At 33.6% G+C, this 23,311-nt stretch overlaps 1 protein-coding gene across 5 annotated transcripts in view; it reads left to right on the top strand.

The window, feature by feature from the left end:
- Window positions 1-23,311, top strand: part of ZEB1 (zinc finger E-box binding homeobox 1) — a 214,307-nt gene that overhangs the window by 29,701 nt on the left and 161,295 nt on the right. For 2 of the 5 annotated variants that reach the window (XM_020284145.2, XM_012789015.2), the window contains exon 2: window positions 20,894-21,046. The exons of 2 other annotated variants lie outside the window; for them this stretch is intronic. The gene's annotated coding sequence lies outside the window, so the exon portion shown is untranslated. Of the gene's footprint in view, window positions 1-11,334; window positions 18,071-20,893; window positions 21,047-23,311 lie in introns of those variants that run through there. One more of the 5 variants, XM_075997610.1, reaches the window with a different exon arrangement.

Raw genomic sequence — 23,311 nt, 5'->3', positions numbered from 1 at the left:
CTTCAGTAAAATAAGTCTCAGCAGCACTCACCGGTGGAGAAAGATTTTCTTGAAATAGTTTTATTGAACTAGTTTAAGATATTTGGTTATCCACTGGACAATTAATAGCAAAAAGTTTCATAAATTAGCATGTGATAGTTGGCTTCCTAAACTAAGAATAACAAAAAAATGAGTAGTTTGTTAATTTCTGATGGCCTGCAGTGAACATTATTAGCTGGCTTTCTTTTTGGATCAGTTTTAAAAATTGACACTTTGGATCTGATTTATAAAATTTATGAATTAGAAATGCAAATTATTGAGTATAATTTACATTTATAAAAGTGTTTTCAAGTAGAAAAAAATCACAAGTTCGCTGAATAATAATAATTTTAAAATTTCTTAGTCTTTGAGTTCACTATTTAGAGTTCTCTGATAGATTGCTAGAGTTAGAAATAGTGAGTTCATTGCATGACTGAATAAATAATTCATATGGCACAAAAGCAGCTTTTTCTTTCTCCCCAGTTCCTTTCTCCTCCATTATGTTCACTTTCTCTCTTTTAAAAGGCTCTTTTACAGCCAAAGAGCAACTTTGTGTGAATGTGCAAGGGCTTGGGCATAGTTTCAACCTCAGTGTTAGCTGAAAATCTGAGGTCACGTAAGAGAATGAAGAATCTGTCTTGAATGTATATTCTCCAGGAGCAACTGAAAAGAAATATAGTAGTTATAAATTGTTAGACTTTACCCTTATGGTAGAGTTCTCCTGGAAATTTCTTTTAGCAAAATACATTTTTATTTCTGGATATAGGTTCTTTCATAGTGCTTGTCTCAAAAATAAAATTAAGTTTTAAAATTTAGTAAATCATTGAATTTCTTCTAGTTTTTCAGAAGCCTTTTTATTAGGTTAAACAACATTGTCAGCATTAGCCTGATAAAACATGAGATTTTTAAAATTCTGTACTTGCTATTTTAGAATTCTTTATTTTCTAAGAAGCATGAAGATTATATTAATGTGGACTTCACTTTTATCTACCTTTTATTGTAGCACAATAATAGGAATTATGCCATATTATTTTCTCTCTGCTATATAAATCATTGTCTAGCTCAGTAATCTTTGACAATAACACTACTGGAGATGATGTTTATCCTCATAAATCAACTGCATCCTTATTTCTTTTTCTTTTTTTTTTATTTTATTTCGGCATATTATGGGGGTTCAAATCCTTAAGCAGTTATCTGAAAACATTTTTGAAATTTGCATGTATTCACATTTTATGGTATTACAAGACTTTTATGTTCATATAACAAATCTAAAGTAAGGCAAGGGACTATAATCTAGACCCCTTTCAACTGGAAATATTTGTGAATTGGTATTTTACTGCTTTTCCAGTATACTGAATCTTTACAAAGTTTCTAAATAAGATGAAATATTATGTTTTGTATAGTTCAGTGTTGTATATTTTATTGTATGCTAATTCTTTGCATTACAATAATACATAGGCTACATATACATGTAATGTTTATAATAATTCATAATACATAAGATAAAAATCTAATATAGAACCTCTACTTTGATATAACCATACTGTTTTCTGTTACTTATTTGCCTTTTTCAAATTTCAAATTATGCCATTATTTTCTTAAGACTTTATGATTCAGTGAGTTTTAACTTTATCCATAAATAGTCATTGTGATTTTATGACACATTACGATTTTAAGTGCTAAACCATGTTGTTTTTCTATGTAAACTAAGTGCAATCTTTACTAATTCTTTTACTATTGTTTTTCATAATTCTATTTCAGTAATCACAGAAACTAAATATTTGGGTTTTTATTGGCCATTAAGTGCTGACACTGGTATTGTCAAAATACATTTCTAAAGAGGATAATGTTTCATTTATCAATTGTTTGATAACAAGCCACCCCAAAGTTTAGTGGCTTAAAACAACAGTAGTTTATTATTTCTCATAATTTTGAAGATTGACTGGGTGAGTGTTCTGCTCTTTGTGGTCTGGCTGGAGTGCTAGGAAAGCAGGGCAGTCCGAAATGGCCTCATCACGTGCTGGCAGTGGATGCAGGCTGCCAGCTGGGAGGACAGTTTGGGCTAGTCTTGGGCCATGGTTCTCCTTAAATGTGTGCCTCTCTGTGAAGTTACTTGGGCTTCCTGAGAGCATGGTAGCTGGATTGCAAGAAGGAATATTCCAGAAGGCAAAGGCAGAAGCTGTAGCTCTTTTAAAGTCCAGATTCTGAAGTTACTTCTACCCATTTTGCTGGTCAAAGCAGGCCAGCCCAGATCCAGAGGAAGGGAAATAGCTTCATTTCTTGATGGGGGGATAGCACGATCACACTGTAAAAAGCAGATGGGATAGGATATGTTGTTGCAGCTATCTATGGAAATGCACACTACCACAGGGAGTTGCAATTTTTGCTGAGTATGTGTGATTATTATTACTATATTTCAGAAACTGGCATAGTCAAGCACATGTGGATTTGAGCACTAGCTTTTACACTAGAGTCATTGAGAGCTATTAGCCATTACCTTCTCATCTGTACAGTAGTAATATCAACCTCACAAGCTTGACAGTTAAGTGAGATAATTTGTTTGCAAGTACACAGCATATTGCTGGAAATTCCATTATTTCTATCGTGTCATTTTTTCCCCTGTCTTTCATGTTTGATTAATCTATGTTTGTGATGATAGTAGTTAAAGATATGTTTTTAATGATAAATCATAATTCAGCTAAAGTCTTTACCAGTCTTATCAAGACATTTTGATAGTTACAATCTAAATAAAGTTTGTAAAAGTCACATAATTTATAGGTTTTCTACTCCAACCATTGACCTAATGCTAGAATTATTTATAAATTATTCTATATAGGTCATTTACAATGTAGTAAGCTACTGGTTGGTAGAAATGTTTAAACAAATTGGCTGACTATACCTATTTGCCATAGTTCTATTCTACCTTCCATTTTGCAGGAAAATCCTGTGACTTTCCTAAGCAGTCTTTTTAGGTCAATTCCAAAATTTGTTTATGATCTAAATTACAAGTCCCTCACCACAGGGCTTAAATAATGAATCAGAGAAAGAAATCTGAAGAGATAAATAATTTTTTGATGGTCATTTCTAAGGAAGGCATAGAGATAAAATACTTTCTTTGTTGAAAAAAAGCATGGTATGGAATAGTCAAAGCAAAGATTTTATTCTTTATGAGTCAGCTGTTGTTTGTTCTAGTCTCAGTAGTCTCCAGCACCACCAACCTGTCACATTGTCGATACATAGTTTTAGTCGCCACGTAAGGGAATCGTGGAAAACTGGCACTACTTATAGAAAAATAAATGAAAGTGCATGTCCGTATTTGCTCTTTGTGATAATATTGAGGAGAATATTCATTTTAAACAGTATCTGCAAAAGACAGAAACCAAGTAAAATATTACAGTAGAATACAAAGAGTAGAGATAGACATAAAGAAGAACATTTGGACAGTACTAATGATTAGATATTAGAGTAAGTTTCCCAGGAGACTATTGTAAAGAATTTAACATATGGCAGTATTATGACAGTATTAATATGACAGTATTATGAATTATGTGGGCAGTGCTGAGAGGGGAAACGGCAAAAGTGATGGACTTAGTTTTGTCATGTCTGTCTATAGAAAGTTAGGGGGATTTTTTATTTCCTCTAAATCAATCAGTGTCATTGGAATCTCGTTTCGTCTTCATTTTCAAGTATTGACTTTATAAGTGATTTTTGAAAGAAGGTTTTAAGTTTTATGTAAAGCACATTTTTTTTTGCACACAGCAAATGGTGGGCACCTTTAAAATTACTTATTTGTATTGCACTTAATTTCACATATATTACTTTGTTTTCTTGAGATCATCAATTGTAGGATACATTCTTTAATTTTGATAATTTTTTTCTTTTTGGAAAAAATCCAACACTTTTCTTGGGGGAGGAGGAACATTTGATCTAAAGATTATTCTGAATTACTTTTGGCCATAGGCAGTGTTGCCATATGCTATTCTTCTTAACCTGTAACACTTTTAGGATTGATGACATAATTCTGAGGCATGTCCAAAATTGGCTAGGTTTGGCTAGGTTTCCATTTCCTATTTAATTAAATTTATTTTTTACTAATTATATTACATATCATTAGAAGTTAAATAATTTCTCTTGAAAGTCATCCAGAAGACTTTAACAGGCAAATATTTGGTATCTGCTCAGAATTATCACTTAGTAAACCTTCACTAAACATAAATATGCCACATATCATGGGCAGTTTTGCATACATAATAACTTTTTGTTTCAATGTAACATTATAGTGATCTTTGTAAAGATATTTTAAGAGGTAATTAGGGATTTAAAATTAAGTTAAAATTCAACTGTGTATAGTTCTATTGATGCAGATAACTGAAGTGACAGATAAAAAGTATATTCTTAGTCATGTCTAAGTTCACATATGGATACAAGGATACATGTGAATATAATACAAAGTATTTTAACATTATGTGTAATGTCTGACAAGGTTCTTTTGATATCTCCTATAAGACTTCTCTTGATTTAAAAAATGTCAAAGTGAAAATGCCTTTTAGAGTTTAGAAAGTAGATTATTCCTTTTTTTCCTTCCCAGCAACTGTGTGAGGAAGACAGCAGGCATTGGATAATATGCTTATTAAGAATCTGAGTGTTTGATACATAAGGTCACACAGTAAGTGGTAGATCTGGGATTAGATACCAGGTCTTCAGGACCTCCAGATATTCATACTGTCTACTGCACCGTTGTACCTTTCAACAATAATTCACTTAGCCATGGGTTATATTCAATTTAATGAGATTCATTTATTCAACAGATATTTATTGTATGCCAGGCATTGTGTTAAATGATAGTGTAAGACAATAAACAAGACAGATATGGTCTGTGAAGCCATATCTCATGAAATCAACAACTTTGAAAAAGACTGAAACTAACAAAGAATTACAACTAAGGTGAGTGTTAAGGGAGAAGTTGTAAAGTGGTAGAGAATATAATAGGCAGACCTAACTTGGTCTGGGATGGTAGACAGGGCTGTTGATGATGAAGTCAGGAAAGGACAAGAGAAATAACTTTGAGGCCGAGATCAGAAAAATCAGCGTGAGTTGGCTAAGCCCAGGAATTGGGAGAAGGGTTAGATAAAAAAACATTGCACATAACAGAAGAAGCATCTCCAAAGTAAAAGGAAAAAGCAAAAGGATTCTAATGTGACTTGGCATTGAGCAGAAGGAGAAATGAGTTGGAGAGGAATGCAGGGAACAGATTATGCCTCTTGTTCAGGATTTTGATTTGTATCCTGAGGGATATTGGGACACCATGGAAAGGTATTAAGCACTGAGATATGCCATGAATAAACTTCCATTTGAAAAACATGAATCTGACTACAGTAAATTTAGAAGCAATGTTGCTAGAAGCTATTTCTGTAAGGCCAGGTTGGAGATGATAGGTACAACAGTAGAGTTGGAAAGCAAAGAATAGATTTGAAATTTGAGATGTAGACAAATATGGTATTTGACAGACTTATAAAACTGGTATTGTTATTGTTCCATCTATAGAATTTGTAAAATCATCTCTAAAATCCTTTTAGTAATTTATGCTTCGAACCCTTTGCACTTGTTTGCTTTTTTTCTCGATTCCTTTATTCTATTTGGGATTTAATTTTTTAAGTATCCCAGATTTTACAAAGCGTGGCAGTAGAATAAAAAACTGGAGTTTCTTTTTCATTCAAACTTATTTATTTGGATATTTTTATATTTCAAATTATTGATAGATTCAGAGAGTAATTTTAATCTCTATAATTTTTTTCTAACTGTGTTGAGTCACATTCGACATCCAAATGCAAAGGGTTTAATGTTAGGATTAACTGTATTATAAAATACAATTTAAAAAGCATTGTTCCTTAAAAAATAATTTGTGAATTGAGCTAATTCCTATTTTTTTCTTTGACTCCATTAAATAGCATAGAGAGAACTTAGTGTTAAAAGAAAATTTGGCGTTCTAATTTGTATGTCAAAACACATAAGTAATTTTGTGCCTACATGATGGGTACATATATAGTGCAAGTCATCTTGTTCATACTATTTATTAATATCAGATTTGAAAGGACAATTTAGGATTTAAGATTTTCCTATTGTGGTTGATTGGTTGAAACTTAGATGAGGAATTTGAATCATTTTGTTTCAGAGAGCATTCTATTAAGAAACTCTTTTTTCATTATTTTTGTAAGAATTTATGGCTGCATCATTGGCTCTAGAAATAGACTCCTAGTTAAATTAAAGGAGTCAGGAGGAAAACATTTTAGAAGCCAGCTTCCCTGAATTCCTTATGAACTGCTGTAGTTTCTCAACCAGCAGTACTTTTTGTGTTTACCTGTGGCTATTATTAGCCTGATTTATCGGGGATGGCATAGTCAGATACCTATAAGGGCCTTAACTATGAAGAATTAGGCCATTTAAGGAAATCATATAGAGCCTGGTGCTCTGGAGAATTTGTGCCCATCTAAGTGGGTAGAGGGACAGCTAATATTTTACTTCACCTGATTTTGGCCATGCAAGTATTCAGAGAGATTGCTGCCAAATTTTTCAGAAGGATTCTGAAATACAGATTTTTTTTTTTTTTTTTTTTTTTTGGAGACAGAGGACAGAGTCTTCTCTGTTGTCTGGGCTAGAGTACCATGGCATCAGCCTAATTTACAGCAACTTCAAACTCTTGGGCTCAAGTGATCCTCCTGCCTTATACTTCCAAATAGCTGGGACTAGAGGTGCTCACTACCACACTTGGCTAATTTTTCTATTTTTAGTAGAGATGGAGATCTCACTTTTGCTCAGGCTTGTCTTGAACCTTTGCTCCTGGCCTCAAACTGTCTTCCTGCCTCAGCCTCCCAGAGTGCTGGGATTAGAGGTATGAGCCACCGCGCCCAGCCCGAAATACATATTTTTAGGTAAATTAGTTGGTAAGTAATTCACATGTCTTAAAAACACTCTGTGACCATCACTGTCCAAGGTAAAATACACCAGTGGAATGTGCTTGGCCCACAGTTCATTTTACAGCCTCTGCCTTATAGAAGGCTTCAACATCTACTCAAAGGTAAGAAGAGATCAAAATTATTTCTAGGTAAAGTAAATGTCAAAAGAATGAAGGAAGGGAAGGAGTTTTTAATAAGAAGTACAAAACTAGTTATCTAGGTTATATTTTTTAGTTTAAACTAAGTTCAAAGAGAAATTCACTGTCCCCAGAATAATTTTCATATGCTTTAGAGCATACATCTAGCAACTTCAACCATCTGAACTGGGAACTTGAGTGAGATGAGTGTGTAGAGTGGAGAGTGCCAGTGAACTGCAGTTTAGAGTCTAGTGGTTCTCAAACTGTTAAGAGTAAAGTACAGCAGGAGCAAGAGACAGTTGATAATCAGAGCAAAATCATAGCAATATGAATACATCATGGACCTATGAAAGCATTACTTTGCTAAAAGCATAATTTGGCTTATTTTGGTGATCAAGGATAGGTCAAATTGTTTGGTACACCCAGATGTTTTAAATACCCCCCAACATATATAGTACATAATCATTGTAGGTAATTAGGAAAATATAGAAAAGTAATACATAGTTCTTTTTAAAGCCAGGAATAGGTAAAATAGATTTTATAATTTTCTAAAGTAATTAAATAGAACGTGGTAATTCTTAAATTCCTAATAGCTAATTAATATCAAAATTAGTCTAATTTTGGCTTACCTATTATAAAATGAATATTGATTGGCTCATATAAGAAAATACCAGAAGTAAGACATATATTAGGGTTAGTTATGCCACTGGCTCCATGGTATTTTTTCAAGTCTCAGTTTGTTTTTCTATGCAGTGTCATCTTTATCCTCGCACTGTGATTACAGAATGGCTGCTGGTTGCAATCAGGCTATGTGTTTCTTTCTCCAGATCCAAAGGGAGAAGAATTCACTTCTTTGGCTTTCTCATGAGGAATATAGCTTCTTTTCCCTAAGGAGTTCCTGTTCACCCTCATGCCCAGCTTGCTCCTCATTGGCTTAAATTTGTTTAATTCCAGATATACCTAAACTATTCATTGGCAAGAGGGATGAGCTTATGATAATGGATTAGACTAATTGTAGTCTACCCTTGCAGCTCAGGGCAGTCAGCTTCCCCTGAGGTACGTTGAATACTGCAGGAGATGTGGACATAGAAATCAAACCATGGATCATTAAGCAAAAAGTAACGTTGGATAGGCACTCAACATAGTCCACTATAATGCCTTGAGGATTATGTATTATTTGTAATTTTTACTTTTGTGAAACATAAGTAAACTTTCCCCATCTAGCCTGTAGGTCTGAGGTTGAACCCCTGGAGAATCTACTATCTCCTGTGTTCCAACACCCTTATTAACAGAACTTCTGTAGCTTCTGAATTGAAAATTTTTTTTTCTAAAAATTCCCCTCTTTTAATAGACATCTCTCTGTAGAATAAACCATGTGGACCATAAATGGAGCAAAGATAGTGTAGGAAAATACAGTTTCTTAAATAGTATTATTTTAAAAATGTATACACTCTTTCTGCTCTTCAAAGGATTTTTTGCCATTATCTCTGTAGTAAATAATATCATCCTTGTTTTCTGATTATAAAGGTGAAATGTAATTTATGGAATCACTTAAAAAGCAAATGAAAATTTTAGAACCTTTATATAGAAAATGCTAATTATTTAAATACCCAAATAATTTGACTAAAATATTTAACTAGCTGACCATATATTTTATTTCTCTCAGTTGTTAGATTTCTGAATATTAACAAAAAATTTTAGTAGATGGGTCACACAGTCACTACAAACAAATCTAGGCCAGGATGGCTTATGCTTCCCAGTTGCCAGCTTACTCTGTCTTTGACCATGCTCTGACTTTTCCTTATTTGGCTCTGTTTCCACTAAACTTTACTTACTTATATTTGCACAATACTTTGTTTAATTCTTTGTGTAGAGCTGCTCTTGTGTCCTTTTTTTTTTTTTAACCCTAAATCAAGGTAACAAAGCACGTAAATGACTATGCTCTGGGCTGCTATGTTTTAGAATTGTTATACAAAGGGTCACACATGTTAATTATCTACTGCAGTGCTAATTATTGTGAAACCTTGTTTAAATGCTACAGAGATTGTGTTTTGGCAATTCTGTAACATTTTTTAAACATCTGACATGTATTCAATTTGGTATTGAGAACCTCAAAACTTCTAAAGACCCTAGGTAAATTTATAATTCCACCTGTTCATACTAAATGGTATAGCATTTTTCTTCAAGTAAGATGAGAGTTCTTAAGTGTCATGATGTAAGGGTAGGGAGAGGGAAAGAAGAGAGGAGTAATTGGAGTAACAAAAATTTCATTTTCATTTATGAAATGCTGTAGGCTCTAAAATTTCATTCTGAAAAACTCTTAATTTTGAAAGGGATATGTTTACTGTCAGCTTGTGTTACTATAGGACCCACAGTTTTTCTTTTCTTAAAATTAAGAACTTTATATCTTTTGGAATTTTTAATATTGTATTTGTCCTCTAAGTTTACAGTGCTTGGTTTTGTACAGTGTATCCTGTTTGGAAGGTATAAAATGATAGCATAGATACTTCCTAAAGGTTTCTGGAAAAATTAATACTTTATTCATCTAGCATCATTGGACATTCAGTTAATAAATTTTTCAGATAATAAATGCTTATCTTTGATTGCTGGAACATTTCATCTCAACCATTCTTATTGTAAAATATCTTAGCCTTATATATTTTAATGACAGGATTGTTGATGAATATTTGTTAATACAGTGTCTTCAAGGGCTGCTGAACTATGTCATAGGGCTATTTTTTCTTTCAAAAAAACAATTCTCAGTAGCTATTATTGCTTTTGAGTTTTTGTAAATAGCATCTCTGTTTTTCAAAGCTTGATATTGATTTGTATAGCTATTAGTGAATAGAGAAGGGTATCTGTGAATAAAGTAAGAGAAAGAAGGTTTTAATAGACTTGAAGAGCACTTCAGTGAGTGAAGTACTTGGACTTTAGGATGTTTGCTTTTACTTCACTTTATTTAGCATGCCCCTCTTCCCCATACCCCTGCCCCCTTATGCCCTAACCTCTTCTTTAACATGGTCTTTGACAGTGTTCCACATAGTTATGTAAGATGAGGGAGCTTATACTTTGGAGCTAGACCAACATGATGGGAATTGCAACTGGATTATTTAATACCTTTGGCACCTTAAGCAAATTCACAACTGTAAAATGGGTATACCTATCTCTCAGGGTTGTGAATAAAGATTAAAAATAATGGATATTAAAAGTGTAGAAAGCATTTTTTAAAATGCTATTTCCCTTTTCTTATACTTTAAGATAAGTGACTGACTGACTTTGGAAATGGCATTTGCCTATTTTAGTGTAATGCTATAAGGATGAATGAGTAAGTATCCCTAAACTATGATAGCTTTTAAGAAATAAATGTTATATGTCAAGATATATTAGTTAATTTGATTGATCAAATGAATAAAATGTGCTAGAATATTTTTGAAGATTAAAAATATAAATGTAGATGCAATACAAATATTTTAAATAAAATAATAGAACACATTTTTCAGCTAATCTAATCACGTTGAAAAATTTTATTAATATCCCCAAAGAGTTCATAAACTAGTGAGTGCTATTTTTTAATGTAAAGGTAAAGGGTAACATTGAAGCCATCTTTATATATTAAAAAAAAAAAAACAAAAAACCTCAGAGTTTTCAAGGCCATTTTGCATTTATAATACTAACGCCACAACAGTGGCGCCTCCTATTGCAGCTAGCGTCAGAAACCTGAAACAATGCTGCATAGCTGCTCTAGTGAATTGCGTACCTATTTTTATGAAATTTTATAATTGTTCATACCTTCTGTTTAACCTATTTATAGATCAGATTATAGGATAATCTTTCATTTAATAAATATACTAAATACTTATCTAGTACCACTGAGTTTTGGTAGTACCAGAGGGAAAAAAGAAAAAAGCATAGCTTCTGCCTTTAAGGAGCTGTTCCACAATAATACGAACCACTTGATTGACAAGATCCATATTATAATAGAATTCTACAAAACTTTTTCTTAAAGTTTTTGAAAATGTGGAGTGGGATTGAATGAGAATCACAGATATGATTGTGATTTAAAACCTTTCTTATGTTTAAGATTAATGATGTGAAAGTTAAAGGTGAGTTCAGTCTAACTGAAGTGTTCTCACTTCCACAGGAGAGAAATTAGCTTTGTTTATTATTGAAATTTGTCTATAAGTACTTGAAATGTTTATTTGTACAGAATATAGCAAAGCCTTATTTTTTTAGGTTGAGATTTTGAATATTTTGTATACTTTACATTATAAGCTGTATCAAAATACATTTATATGCCCTACTAATAAATATAGGGAACTTATACCTAGTCCCCGTCACCAAGGCTTGTGATGTGCTTGGTGCACTTTTATAGGCAGTTTGCAATTATTGACTTACCTAATGTTCACAACAAGCCTATATGCTAAGATGCAGTTGTTATCTGGAGAAACTGAGAAAGAGATAAATTAAATAATATACTCCCAAAACAACTTCCTTATAAACATGGTAAGAATCCATGAAAAGAATGAAGCATATTTCTTTGATTTTTAAAAACCCACTTTCTAAAGTATTGCTGTAAATAATGTGAATGATATGAATGTAAGCTGGTTCTTATATAAACTGGCATATCAATATGCTAACCCTATATAGAATACTTCAACAACTAGACCTACGTATAGATACTTGCTGTTGCTTTTAGGAAGCCTGTCACAGTTCTAGGTGAAAAGGTGAAAAAATAGACACACACATACAAACTTAGCACATTGAGGAAAACTTCTAAAAAACACATGATTTTGGGAAGACTGTCCTTTACTATGTATACACACACATGTATTTTCTTTTTTTGTTTATTTATTTTTTTCGGCATATTATGGGGGTACAGATGTTAAGGTTACGTATATTTCCCTTGCCCTCTTCCTCCCTCGAGTCAGAGCTTCAGGCGTGTCCATCCCCCAGTTGGTGCGCACCATGCTCATTATGTATGTATATACCCATTCCCTCCCACCCCTCAACACCTGCCTGACACCCGATAGATGTTATTCCTATATGTCCACTTAGGTGCTGATCAGTTAAAACCAATTTGCTGGTGAGTACCTGTGGTGCTTATTTTTCCATTCTTGGGATACTTCACTTAATAGATGGGTTCCAGATCTAGCCAGGAAAATACAGGAGGTGCTATATCACCATTGTTTCTTATAGCTGAATAGTACTCCATGGTATACATATGCCACATTTTATTAATCCACTCATGTATTGATGGTCACTTCAGTTGTTTCTACATCTTTGCAATTGTGAATTGTGCTGCTATAAACATTCGCGTGCAGGTGTCTTTTTCATAGAGTGACTTTTGTTCTTTTGGGTAGATGCCCAGTAATGGGATTGCTGGATCAAATGGTAGATCCGCTTGTATCGCTTTAAGGTATCTCTGTATTGCTTTCCACAGAGATTGAACAAGTTTGCAGTCCCACCATCAATGTAGGAGTGTTCCTATTTCTCCACATCCACTCCAACATTTATTGTTTTTGGGACTTGTTAATAAAGGCCATTCTTACTGGAGATAAGTGATATCTCATTGTGGTTTTGATTTGCATTTCCCTGATGATTAGAGATGTTGAGCATTTTTTCATGTGTTTGTTGGCCATTGTTCTGTCTTTTTTTGGAAAGTTTCTGTTCATGTCCTTTGCCCACTTTTTGATAGGGTTGAGTTCTAAATATATTCTAGTTATCAGCCCTTTATTGACTGTGTAGCTTGCAAAAATTTTCTCCCATCTATGGGTTATCTGTTTGCTCTCTTGACAGTTTCTCTGGCTGTGCAGAAGCTTTTTAATTTGATCAGGTCCCATTTATTTATTTTTGTTGAGGATGTGATTGCCTTTGGGGTCTTTTTCATAGATCATTTGCCTAGGCCAATGTCTAGAAGAGTATTTCCAATGTTTTCCTCTAGAATTCTAATAGTTTCACACATAAGGTTCAAGTCTGTTACCCAGCGTGAGTTGATTTTTGTGAGAGGTGAAAGGTATGGGTCTTGTTTCAGTCTTCTACATGTGGCTATCCAGTTTTCCCAGCACCATTTATTGAATAAGGATTCTTTTCTCCAGTGTATGTTTTTGTCTGCTTTGTCGAAGATTAGTTGGCTATATAAGGATGGTTTTATATCTGGGTTCTCAGTTCTGTTCCACTGGTCAATGTCCCTGTTCTTGTGCTAGTCCCAAGTGGTTTAAACTACGATAGCCTTATAGTATAGTTTGAAGTCTGCTAAATTGATACCTTCCATTTTGTTTTTATTGCCTAGGATTGCTTTTGCTATATGGGGTCTTCTCTGGTTCCATATGAAGCATAAAATTATTTTTTCGATATCTGTGAAAAATGATGATGGCATTTTAATAGGGATTGCATTGACTCTGTAGGTCACTTTGGGTAGTATAGACATTTTAACAATGTTGATTCTGCTGACCCACAAGTATGGTATGGTCTTCTACCTGTTTATATCCTCTGCTATTTCCTTCTTCAGTGTTTCATAGTTCTTCCTGTAGAGGTCTTTTACTTCCTTAGTTAAATATATTCCTAGGTACTTTATTTTCTTTGTTGCTATTTTGGAGGGAATTAAGTCTTTGATTTGGTTCTCACTTTGACAGTTGTTGGCATATATGAATGCCTCTGATTTGTGTGTATTGATTTTGTATCCTGAGACTTTACTGAATTCATTTATCAATTAAAAGGAGTCTCTTGATTGAATCCTTGGGGTTTTCTAGGTATAATATCATATCATCAGCAAAGAGTAAGAGTTTGATCTCTTCTGCTGTCATTTGGACACCTTTAATTCTGCTCTCTTATCTGATTGCTATAGCAAGGACTTCCAGCACTATGTTGAATAGAAGTGGAGATATTGGGCAACCTTGCCTTGTTCCAGTTCTAAGTGGGAATGCTTTCAGTTTTCCCCATTCATTATTATGTTGGCTCTGGGTTTGTCATATATGGCTTGTATCATTTTTAAGTAAGCCCCATCTATGCCTATTTTGTTAAGCGTTCTTATCATAAAAGGGTTTTGAATTTTGTCAAATGCTTTTTCTGCATCTATTGAGAGGATCATATGGTCTTTGTTTTTGCTTCTGTTTATATGGTGAATTACATTTATAGATTTGCGTATGTTGAACCATCCCTACATCCCTGGGATGAAGCCCACTTGGTTGTGATGGATTATTTTCTTGATAAGCGTCTGGATTCGATTAGCTAGAATTTTGTTGAGAATTTTTACATCTATATTCATAAGTGATATTGGTCTGTAGTTTTCTTTTTTTGTTGCATCCTTTCCTGGTTTTGTTATCAGGGTTATGTTGGCTTCATAAAATGTGTGGGGGGAAATTCCATCCTTCTTGATGTTGTGGAATAATTTCTGCAGGATAGGCACCAGATCTTCTTTGTAGGTGTGGTAAAATTCGGGTGTGAAACCATCTGGTCTGGTTGTTTTTCTTTTTGTTCTCATTTTTCTTTTTAGGAAGGTTTTTTTTTTTTATTGCTGTTTCAATTTCAGTACTTGGTATTGGTCTGTTCAGGAATTCTATTTCTTCCTGGTTGAGCTTAGGGAGGCTATGTGTTTCTAAGAATTTGTCCATTTCCTCCACATTTTCCAGTTTGTGTGCATAAAGGTTTTTTGTAGTATTCATAAATTATATCTTGCATCTCTATGGCATCAGTTGTAATTTCTCCTTTATTGTTCCTTTCTTTTTTTTTTTTTTTTGAGACAGAGTCTCGCTTTTGTTGCCCAGGCTAGAGTAAGTGCCGTGGCATCAGCCTAGCTCACAGCAACCTCAATCTCCTGGGCTCAGGCAATCCTCCTGCCTCAGCCTCCCGAGTAGCTGGGACTACAGGCATGTGCCACCATGCCCGGCTAATTTTTTCTACATATATATATTAGTTGGCCAATTAATTTCTTTCTATTTATAGTAGAGATGGGGTCTCGCTCAGGCTCAGGCTGGTTTTGAACTCCTGACCTCGAGCAATCTGCCCGCCTCGGCCTCCCAGACTGCTAGGATTACAGGCGTGAGCCACCGCGCCCGGCCATCCTTTATTGTTCCTGATGGGGCTTATTAGAGATTTTTCTTTTCTGCTTTTTGTTAGTCTAGACAAAGTCATGTCAATTTTGTTTATTTTTTAAAGATCCAACTTTTCAGTTAATTAATCTTCTGCATAGTTTCCCTGTTGTCAATTTCATTTAGTTCCGATTTGATCTTAATGATTTCACTTCTGTTGGTTTTGGGGTTGGGCTTTTCTTCTTTTTCCAGCTCTTTGAGTCGATTCATTAGGTTGTCTCATTGTGATCTTTTGGATATAGGCATTTATGGAAATAAACTTTCCTCTCAGGACTGCTTTAGCTGTGTCCCACAGGTTTTGATAATTTGTGTCTCCTTTATCATTTAGTTTAAAGGATCTTTTGATTTCCATCTTGATTTCCTTGTTTATGAAGTGATCATTCAGCAGAAGGTTGTTTAGTTTCCCCGACTTTGTGTAGAAATGAGAGTTCCTGTTAGGGTTGATTGCTACTTTTATTCCACTGTGATCTGAAAAGATACATGGTATAATTCCTATTTTTTAAAATTTTTTGAGATATGCTTTGTGTCCTAGGATATGGTCAATCTTAGAGAATGTCTCATGAGCTGATGAGAAGAACATATATTCAGTGGTTTTTGGGTAGAATGTCCTGTAAATGTCAGTCAGGCCCATTTGTTCTAGAGTTTTGTTCAATTCCATTATTTCTTTGTTAATTTTCTGTTTGGAGGATCTGTCCTGTGCTGTCAGCAGGGTATTAAAGTCTCAGGCTATTATGGTGTTTTTGTTTATCCATTTGTTTAGATCAAATAGAGTTTGCTTTATGAATCTGGGTGCACCTAAGTTGGGTGTATACATATTTAGAATTGTTATGTTTTCTTGTTGAACTGTACCCTTCACCATTATACAGTGACCTTCTTTGTCTTTTAGTACTTTTGTTGACACACATATATTTTCTTTCTCTCTTTCTATGTATATGTAGTATATACATATATATGTACACACACATCTTTCACTGTTCTCAAGGATTAGTTCCAGGACCTACTTGGATATAAAAATCTGAGGATTCTCAAGGTCCAGTATAAATTGGCATAGTATTTGCCTATAACCTATGTACATCCTCCCATATAATTTAAATAATCTCTAGGTTACTTAAAATACCTAATAAAATGTAAATGATAAATAAACATGTTATACTATATTGCTTTTTAATTTCTATTATTTTTTCCTCCAAATATTTTCAACCTGTGGTTGGTTGAATCAGTGGATGTGGAACCCGTGAATACAGAGAGTAGACTCTGTGTGTGTGTTGAGATGGTACTTTGCAACCTGATGGAGCATAAGTTAAACTCCCTTAGCATATATTTTTTGTTTTAACAGCATGAGATAAATCTTGGTTTTATATCCTAAAATACTTTATTTTCTTTTTAATAATGGTAAAAATATTTTATAGCCTTTCGTTTTGCAGGCTCTGGGCAGTGGGGTAGAGGGTGAGAGCGGTGCTGTGATGGTGGGAGAGTGGAGCCAGTTTGTTTAACAGTGCTGCCTGTTCAAAAGAGTTTTGGTCCGTGATTTTAGGTGTTGCCTAGTGAATGGTCTGACTTTTGAGATCAGTTCAACTAAAAAGCATGTTGTGCTTTACTAGAGACATCTTGTGAGTTCTGACTTTGGAATGGAATCTAAATTGAGTTAGTAGACTCAATGAGATAGAAGTCATCTAGGTTTTATCTTTACAACTAAATCTAAAAAGTGTTTAAACTATTTTTTTAAATCTCCTCAGTTTTAGTTTTTAAATTAATATTGTTTTTGATTGACAAATCATAGTTGTGTGCATTTATGGAATACAATATGATGTTTTGATACATATATAAAATGTGACATACTTAAGCTAACACATCCATCACCTTACTTACCTATCATTTTTTATGCTGAGACATTTAAAATTTACTTTCTTAGATATTTTGAAACATATAATACATTATTATTGACTATAGTGACTTTTGTATACAATAGATCTCAAAAGCTATTGAGTGTCTATCGGAAACTTTGTACTCTTTGATCAAAAATTCCTCATTCCCTGCTTCCTTACCCCTTACTCCCCTACTCCCAGCCTCTGGCAACCATCCTACACTCTACTTCTATTAATTCAACGCTATTAGATTATACATGTAAGTGAGCTCACACAGCAATCGTTCTATGCCTGGCTTATTTTACTTAACATAATATCCTTCAGATTTATCCATGTTGTTGCAAATGACAGGATTTCCTCCCTTTGTAATGCTGAATAGTATTCCATTGTGTATACATACACCACATTTTCTTTATCTATCTGTTGATGGACATTTAGGTTGTTTCTGTATCTCAGGTATTGTGAACAGCCCTGCAAGGAACTGCATGGGAGTACAGATATCCCTTGACATATTGATTTCAGTTCCTTTGGATCTATTCCCATAAGTGGAATTAGTGGGCTGCATGGGAGTTCTATTTTTAGATTTTTGAGGACCCTTCATACTGTTTTTCATAAGATTTGCACTAATTTATGTTCCCACCAACAATGTACTGTATAAGAATTCCATTTTCCTCCCATCCTCTCCAACAATTATCTTTCAACTTTTTGATAAAAGCCATTCTAACAGATGTGAGGTAGTATCTCATTGTGGTTTTAATTTGCCATTCCCTAATGATTAGTGCTGCTCAACACTTTTTCATGTACCTATTGACCATTGTGTGTCTTCTTTTGAGAAATGTCTGTCCCGGTTCTTTGCCCATTTTTAAAATTTTTTAATTTTATTTTAGAGACAGGGTCTCGCTCTGTTGCCCAATGTGGAGTGCAGTGACATCATCATAACTCACTGCATTCTCACACTCCTGGGCTCAAATGATCCTCCTGCCTCACTTCCTGAGTAGCTGGGACTACAGGTGAGCCACCATGCCCAACTAATTTTTCTATTTTTTGTAGAGATAGTTTCTTGCTATGTTATTTAGGATGGGCTTTGCCTATTTTTAGTCTAGTTATTTGTTTTATTGCTATTGAGTTATTTGAGTTACTTACATATTTTAGATATTAATCTATTATCAGGTGTATAGTTTACAAATATTTCTTTTTATATTTCCCATTCATAACTTTTCTGAACTTGTTTTGCTGCATATGTATACAGTTGGGATGAGTTATATCACATGAAACAGCCAAGATAAAACCGTATTTCTAATGCTATCCATGTGGCATGCACAAATGGTTAGATAATCCTATAAAAAACTGGCTAAAATAGGGTTCCAGGCAGTGGGGAAAAAACCCACATGCGATGCCATGGAAAATTCTAGGCAATTATCCCTTTTAGAGTTTTGATAAAATTTAACATATTTTTCAAACTCATGGTCTTAATCTGTAAGAGTTGGGTTTAAGGTTGAGTGTCTGCCTTAAAGCTGATAGTATAAAAAAGGGAGGTATTAGATTTAAACTAATCATGCACCTCTTTCCTGAACTTTATGAATTGATTCTTTGCATTTTCTGAGTTTGATGATCTGAATGTTTGAGATTTAGCATGGAGGTTAAAAAGTTGAAAATTTCCTAGTAAAATTGTATCTTTTTCTGAAATATAATTATTTCCTTCCTTGATTATAACAAAAGAAACTTGGTTCATAAGGGGTCTTGATTTTGCTGCTGACTAGTTGTATGGCTTTGGGCAAATAATTTCATATTACTGGACCTTTTTCTTCATTTGTAAAATGTGGAGTAGTGTTAAATTCTAAAATTCTTATAAGTGGATGAGTAGAATATATTTAAGATTATATAAAAACACAAGTCACTTTTCTACTCATCATCTACTGGAATGTGAAAGTAGCTTTCTTGTGTAGGTGTGTTACCAGTAATATTATTCATACCAAGGAATTATTCTGTGCTTTTTTGATTCATGATTTTATTAATATGATAGTGACTTTTCAGTACATCATCTGTATTAAAAATTAAATTACTGCCACAATGATCGAAATCATGAGGATGAGTTAAATGAACATACTTAGAATTGTTTCTCTTATATAGAACCTGATTTTTGTTTAAGGATACCTCCATGTTCTGTAATTCCATTTGGCTAAGGAATTTATCTTTGATCTTCCAGAGTGAGAACATGAATATTTCCATAGTCATATTCTATATTTAATCACTGTTTGCTTTGTGGTTTTCATTATGCTAAATAAGAAAAAAGTAGTTGTCTATTTTCTGCTTTAAAAACTCTTCTTGATTTAAAATCTTCTTAGATCAGTCTCATACATGATGAACCTGTTCAAGTGATTTAAGCCACCCGAATGTGCTTCTTTCTCTCTTGGAAATCTAGCTATTTATGTTTCTTTATGTACCATCCTTTCTTCCCATCAAGTTTTAGATTACAAGCTCCTGGAGAAAGAAGCTTAATGTTTCCTTTGTATGTCATAGCATCAGGACAGAACTCTGTTCGTCTCTGAATAGTTTCTAAGTGTTTTTGCTATTGAGCATTTTGGATTAAAATTGTTGGGTAGAATAGAATAATCCTGTTTCTAGGATAATCTAACTGGGGGTCAGTGTGATTAACTCAAAGACATAGCAGTTTTATTAAGCTCTAGGCTTTGTTTCTGAAGTCAGTTTCTTATTTAATATAAGCTGATTATTCACCTTGTATTTTCTCCGGTATAATACCTTGGTATAAGGTTATTGATAAGAAAATGTCTTTCAGGTTGTAGGTTGGATAGAGAGGTACATGTACATGTACACATGTACACATTTGTGTAAAAACGAGAAGGATTCATGCATAAAATATATGAGAATTTGAAGTGTGTGTCATGTTTAGAACTCAGCTGAGTCTTACATAGATACCTAGTTAAGTGCATTTAGTTTTTAACCTATTGACATTCAGAAACAGTTTTTAAGGAAGATAATGATATGTTCATGTTTTCATTTTAGCTTTATTCTCTTATATTTTTGCTAAAGACTTAAATTGTCAAGGATAAATAAGACCCATTGAAATGGGCCAATTTATAGCTGGGCAGAAATGGTATTAGGGCACTGAGGTATATCTTAACAACATTTGGGAACAATTTAATATAACTTATATTTGAGAAGCATCAAAACTGTATAACCCAATAATCATAAAGCCTAATGGTCAAAAATTATGTAAAATTGGCAGACTCTACAAAGAGCAGCTATAATAATTAAGAGGAAAAGAGCCTAAATTGGTACAGAAGAGGAGCTATTTTTTATAATAATTAAAAGTTGGTAGCCATAAATTTTGTTTTCTCAGTATCAAAACTGTATACAGGCAAGGCACGTCTCTTCAGTATAATCTTTAACGTCTTATGGTATGTACTATTACAAGTAGTTGATAATTTCATAAATATAAACATTGATGATGCTGCCAAAGTGTTTCTAAGTGACAAGTGGTTTTTAAGAGAAGGCGATGCTTTACAGAATTTAAATTTGTGACTCCATAATTTATTATGTCTTTGATTAAATGTCATCTGTATCACGTTTAATCTGAGTTATAGGATAATTGAGGGAATTTAGGGGAGGGTTGAAATTTACTTAAAAGTGTTCTTAGAGATATTGAAGTTTAGGAGTTTTTTATCATAGTATTTCTTTTCAAATATATTAATAATATGACTTCTTGAAAGAACGTAAATCATATTCAGTCAGTTTATCTTCCAGTTTTGAGTTGTTGCTCATTGTCAGTTGGTGGGTGTGGGAAATAACTTAATAAAGTTTGGGTAATTTAGTTTCCAGTTTAAATTCTCGACTGGCAATTGGCTGAAAACTCCCATCTGAAGACCCGGGCATCCAAATGTCATTTTGTGATTTGGCTACTGTCTGCTTGACATAGGAAAGCACTATCAAGAGAGACTAATGGAGTGACTAAAAGGAAATCAATGGTAAGAGCTTTCATTTAAATTATTGTGTGTGTCTGTGTGTGTGTGTGTGTGTGTATAAAGCCTACCAATTTATTATATTTGAATTAAAATTTTAGAGCTTTTAAATCTAGGACATAAAGCCAAATGTTTGAATTGTATACATCTGCTACTTGCATTTTAATAAAATAAATGCAAAGAATGGTTTTATTTTATTTATTTATTTATTTTTTTGAGACAGAGTCTCGCTTTGTTGCCCAGGCTAGAGTGAGTGCCATGGCGTCAGCCTAGCTCACAGCAACCTCAAACTCCTGGGCTCAAGCAATCCTGCTTCCTCAGTCTCCCAAGTAGCTGGGACTACAGGCATGCGCCACCATGCCTGGCTGATTTTTTCTATATATATTAGTTGGCCAATTAATTTCTTTGTATTTATAGTAGAGACGGGGTCTCGCTCTTGCTCAGGCTGGTTTCGAAGTCCTGAGCTGGAGCAATCCGCCCGCCTCGGCCTCCCAGAGTGCTAGAATTACAGGCGTGAGCCACTGCGCCCAGCCCAAAGAATGGTTTTATAGATAATAGATGTTATATACTTGATAAGAAAATAGTATAAATGTGTGAAAATCAATTATATAATTTATATCCAGCTTAACAAATTCACGTTTTTGACAATCTAGTGCAGTTAATTATCTTTAAAAATAACATATTATAAATATTGCTTGAGTAAAGTTTAAGTTTTAAAAAAATGTATAGTAAACTGAATTTATTCAATTTCATAGGTGCTTTTACTTAAAGTAGACATCATAAATTTTGTAATAGTCTGCTGCATACTGTATTATTTTTATCTCCATTGTAAAATAATAAAGGGAAATAAAAAGGTAAAATCTCGTATAATAAAATCCATTTAGTTTAACATTAGACCTTTAAAAATGTATGGTTCCTACTTTACCTCTATGGTAAATATTAAATTTGCAGATGAGGTATTTATACTCTATACCCAAAACAAAGTGGAGTAGCTATTCATAGTAAAGTACAGTATGAAATTTTTGTGATAAAATCAGATATCTCTCCTTGCCTTATATATGTTTACACTGAGAAAATATTTTCTAAATTTGGCTACATTTTTATATGCTTCAAATTACCTTAAACTTACATTTTTCTCCTGAATGTATTTGGTTCCTATATATTCCTCTTTTCCAACATCTAAATCCTACCCAGATCCATGATTAGTTTTGTTGACTGTGGACAGGAGTGGAGGTAGTAGCTTATAAATTTTGAAATCTAAAATTGATTTGATAAGTTTATCAGAGCTTATTCTAGTATCTCCACCAACATAGTAGCTTTGTGGTAACAAGGTAATGGCTGATGAAGATTAGCATATTAATAACAAATTATGATTCTATTGACCAGTCTATTGTCACCCTCATGATTTTTGAGATTGACATATTTTGAGTAATTTTCTTGCCTAGTTAAAATGATTTCTTGCCTTGTCAAAATGATATTAATTGAATCTGGCCATATTCTTACCTATTTTCTAAAGCTTGATAACAAACACTTCAGGAATGGCACTCGTGACAAGCACCTAGACCAGCATCTGTCAACATGTAAGCATGCAAATGTTGACAGTGAACTAAGTACTCTAGATGGCAAAATCAATCCTTCAATTCGTCTATGTAGTTATTCAAATGTTTATAGACTATCTACTATGTTCCATCCGTTCAGCTAAGAGCTGAGGATCCATTGGTGTGATTAAAAACAGAGAAGTATTCCTAACCACTCTTGAACTTTCAGTATCGATGGTATTTAATAATTACAGTGTGGATATAATTATACAAATATGAATTGCAATTGGAACCAATACTATGAAAAGGTAAAGATTGCCATGAGAGTAGAAGCGACATTGTCAGTGTATAAATAAAACACAGAAGCTATACATTTATTTCTTAGAGTGAATTGATAACTTGTTCTTTGAACTTTTAAAGTTAATATTTCTATTAAATGAACATCTGCTAAACAAGGGATTGGAAAGACAAACTTCTCACCATGGAACAATACATTTTTTATGCTGCTATTCTATTTTCTTAAGAATTTTTAAGATTTCTTAAGAATTTATAACAAAGCCACTTGTCAAAGCTGCATTCTTATGTGAGAATTTCACTTTTGGGAGAGAAGTTCTTACAGGAGCCTTTGACATTACAGGAATGAATGCCATGAAAGAGGACCCAGATTTCTTCAACTAAATTTAAAGTTGTTACATGCAGACATTTTTAATGGTAGTATGATTTCCTTAATCAA

This window comes from Microcebus murinus, chromosome 25 (assembly GCF_040939455.1).
Source record: "Microcebus murinus isolate Inina chromosome 25, M.murinus_Inina_mat1.0, whole genome shotgun sequence".
Classification (NCBI taxonomy): domain Eukaryota; kingdom Metazoa; phylum Chordata; class Mammalia; order Primates; family Cheirogaleidae; genus Microcebus; species Microcebus murinus.
The sequence above is the reverse complement of the archived record's forward strand: the minus strand, read 5'-3'. Positions and strand labels throughout refer to the sequence as shown.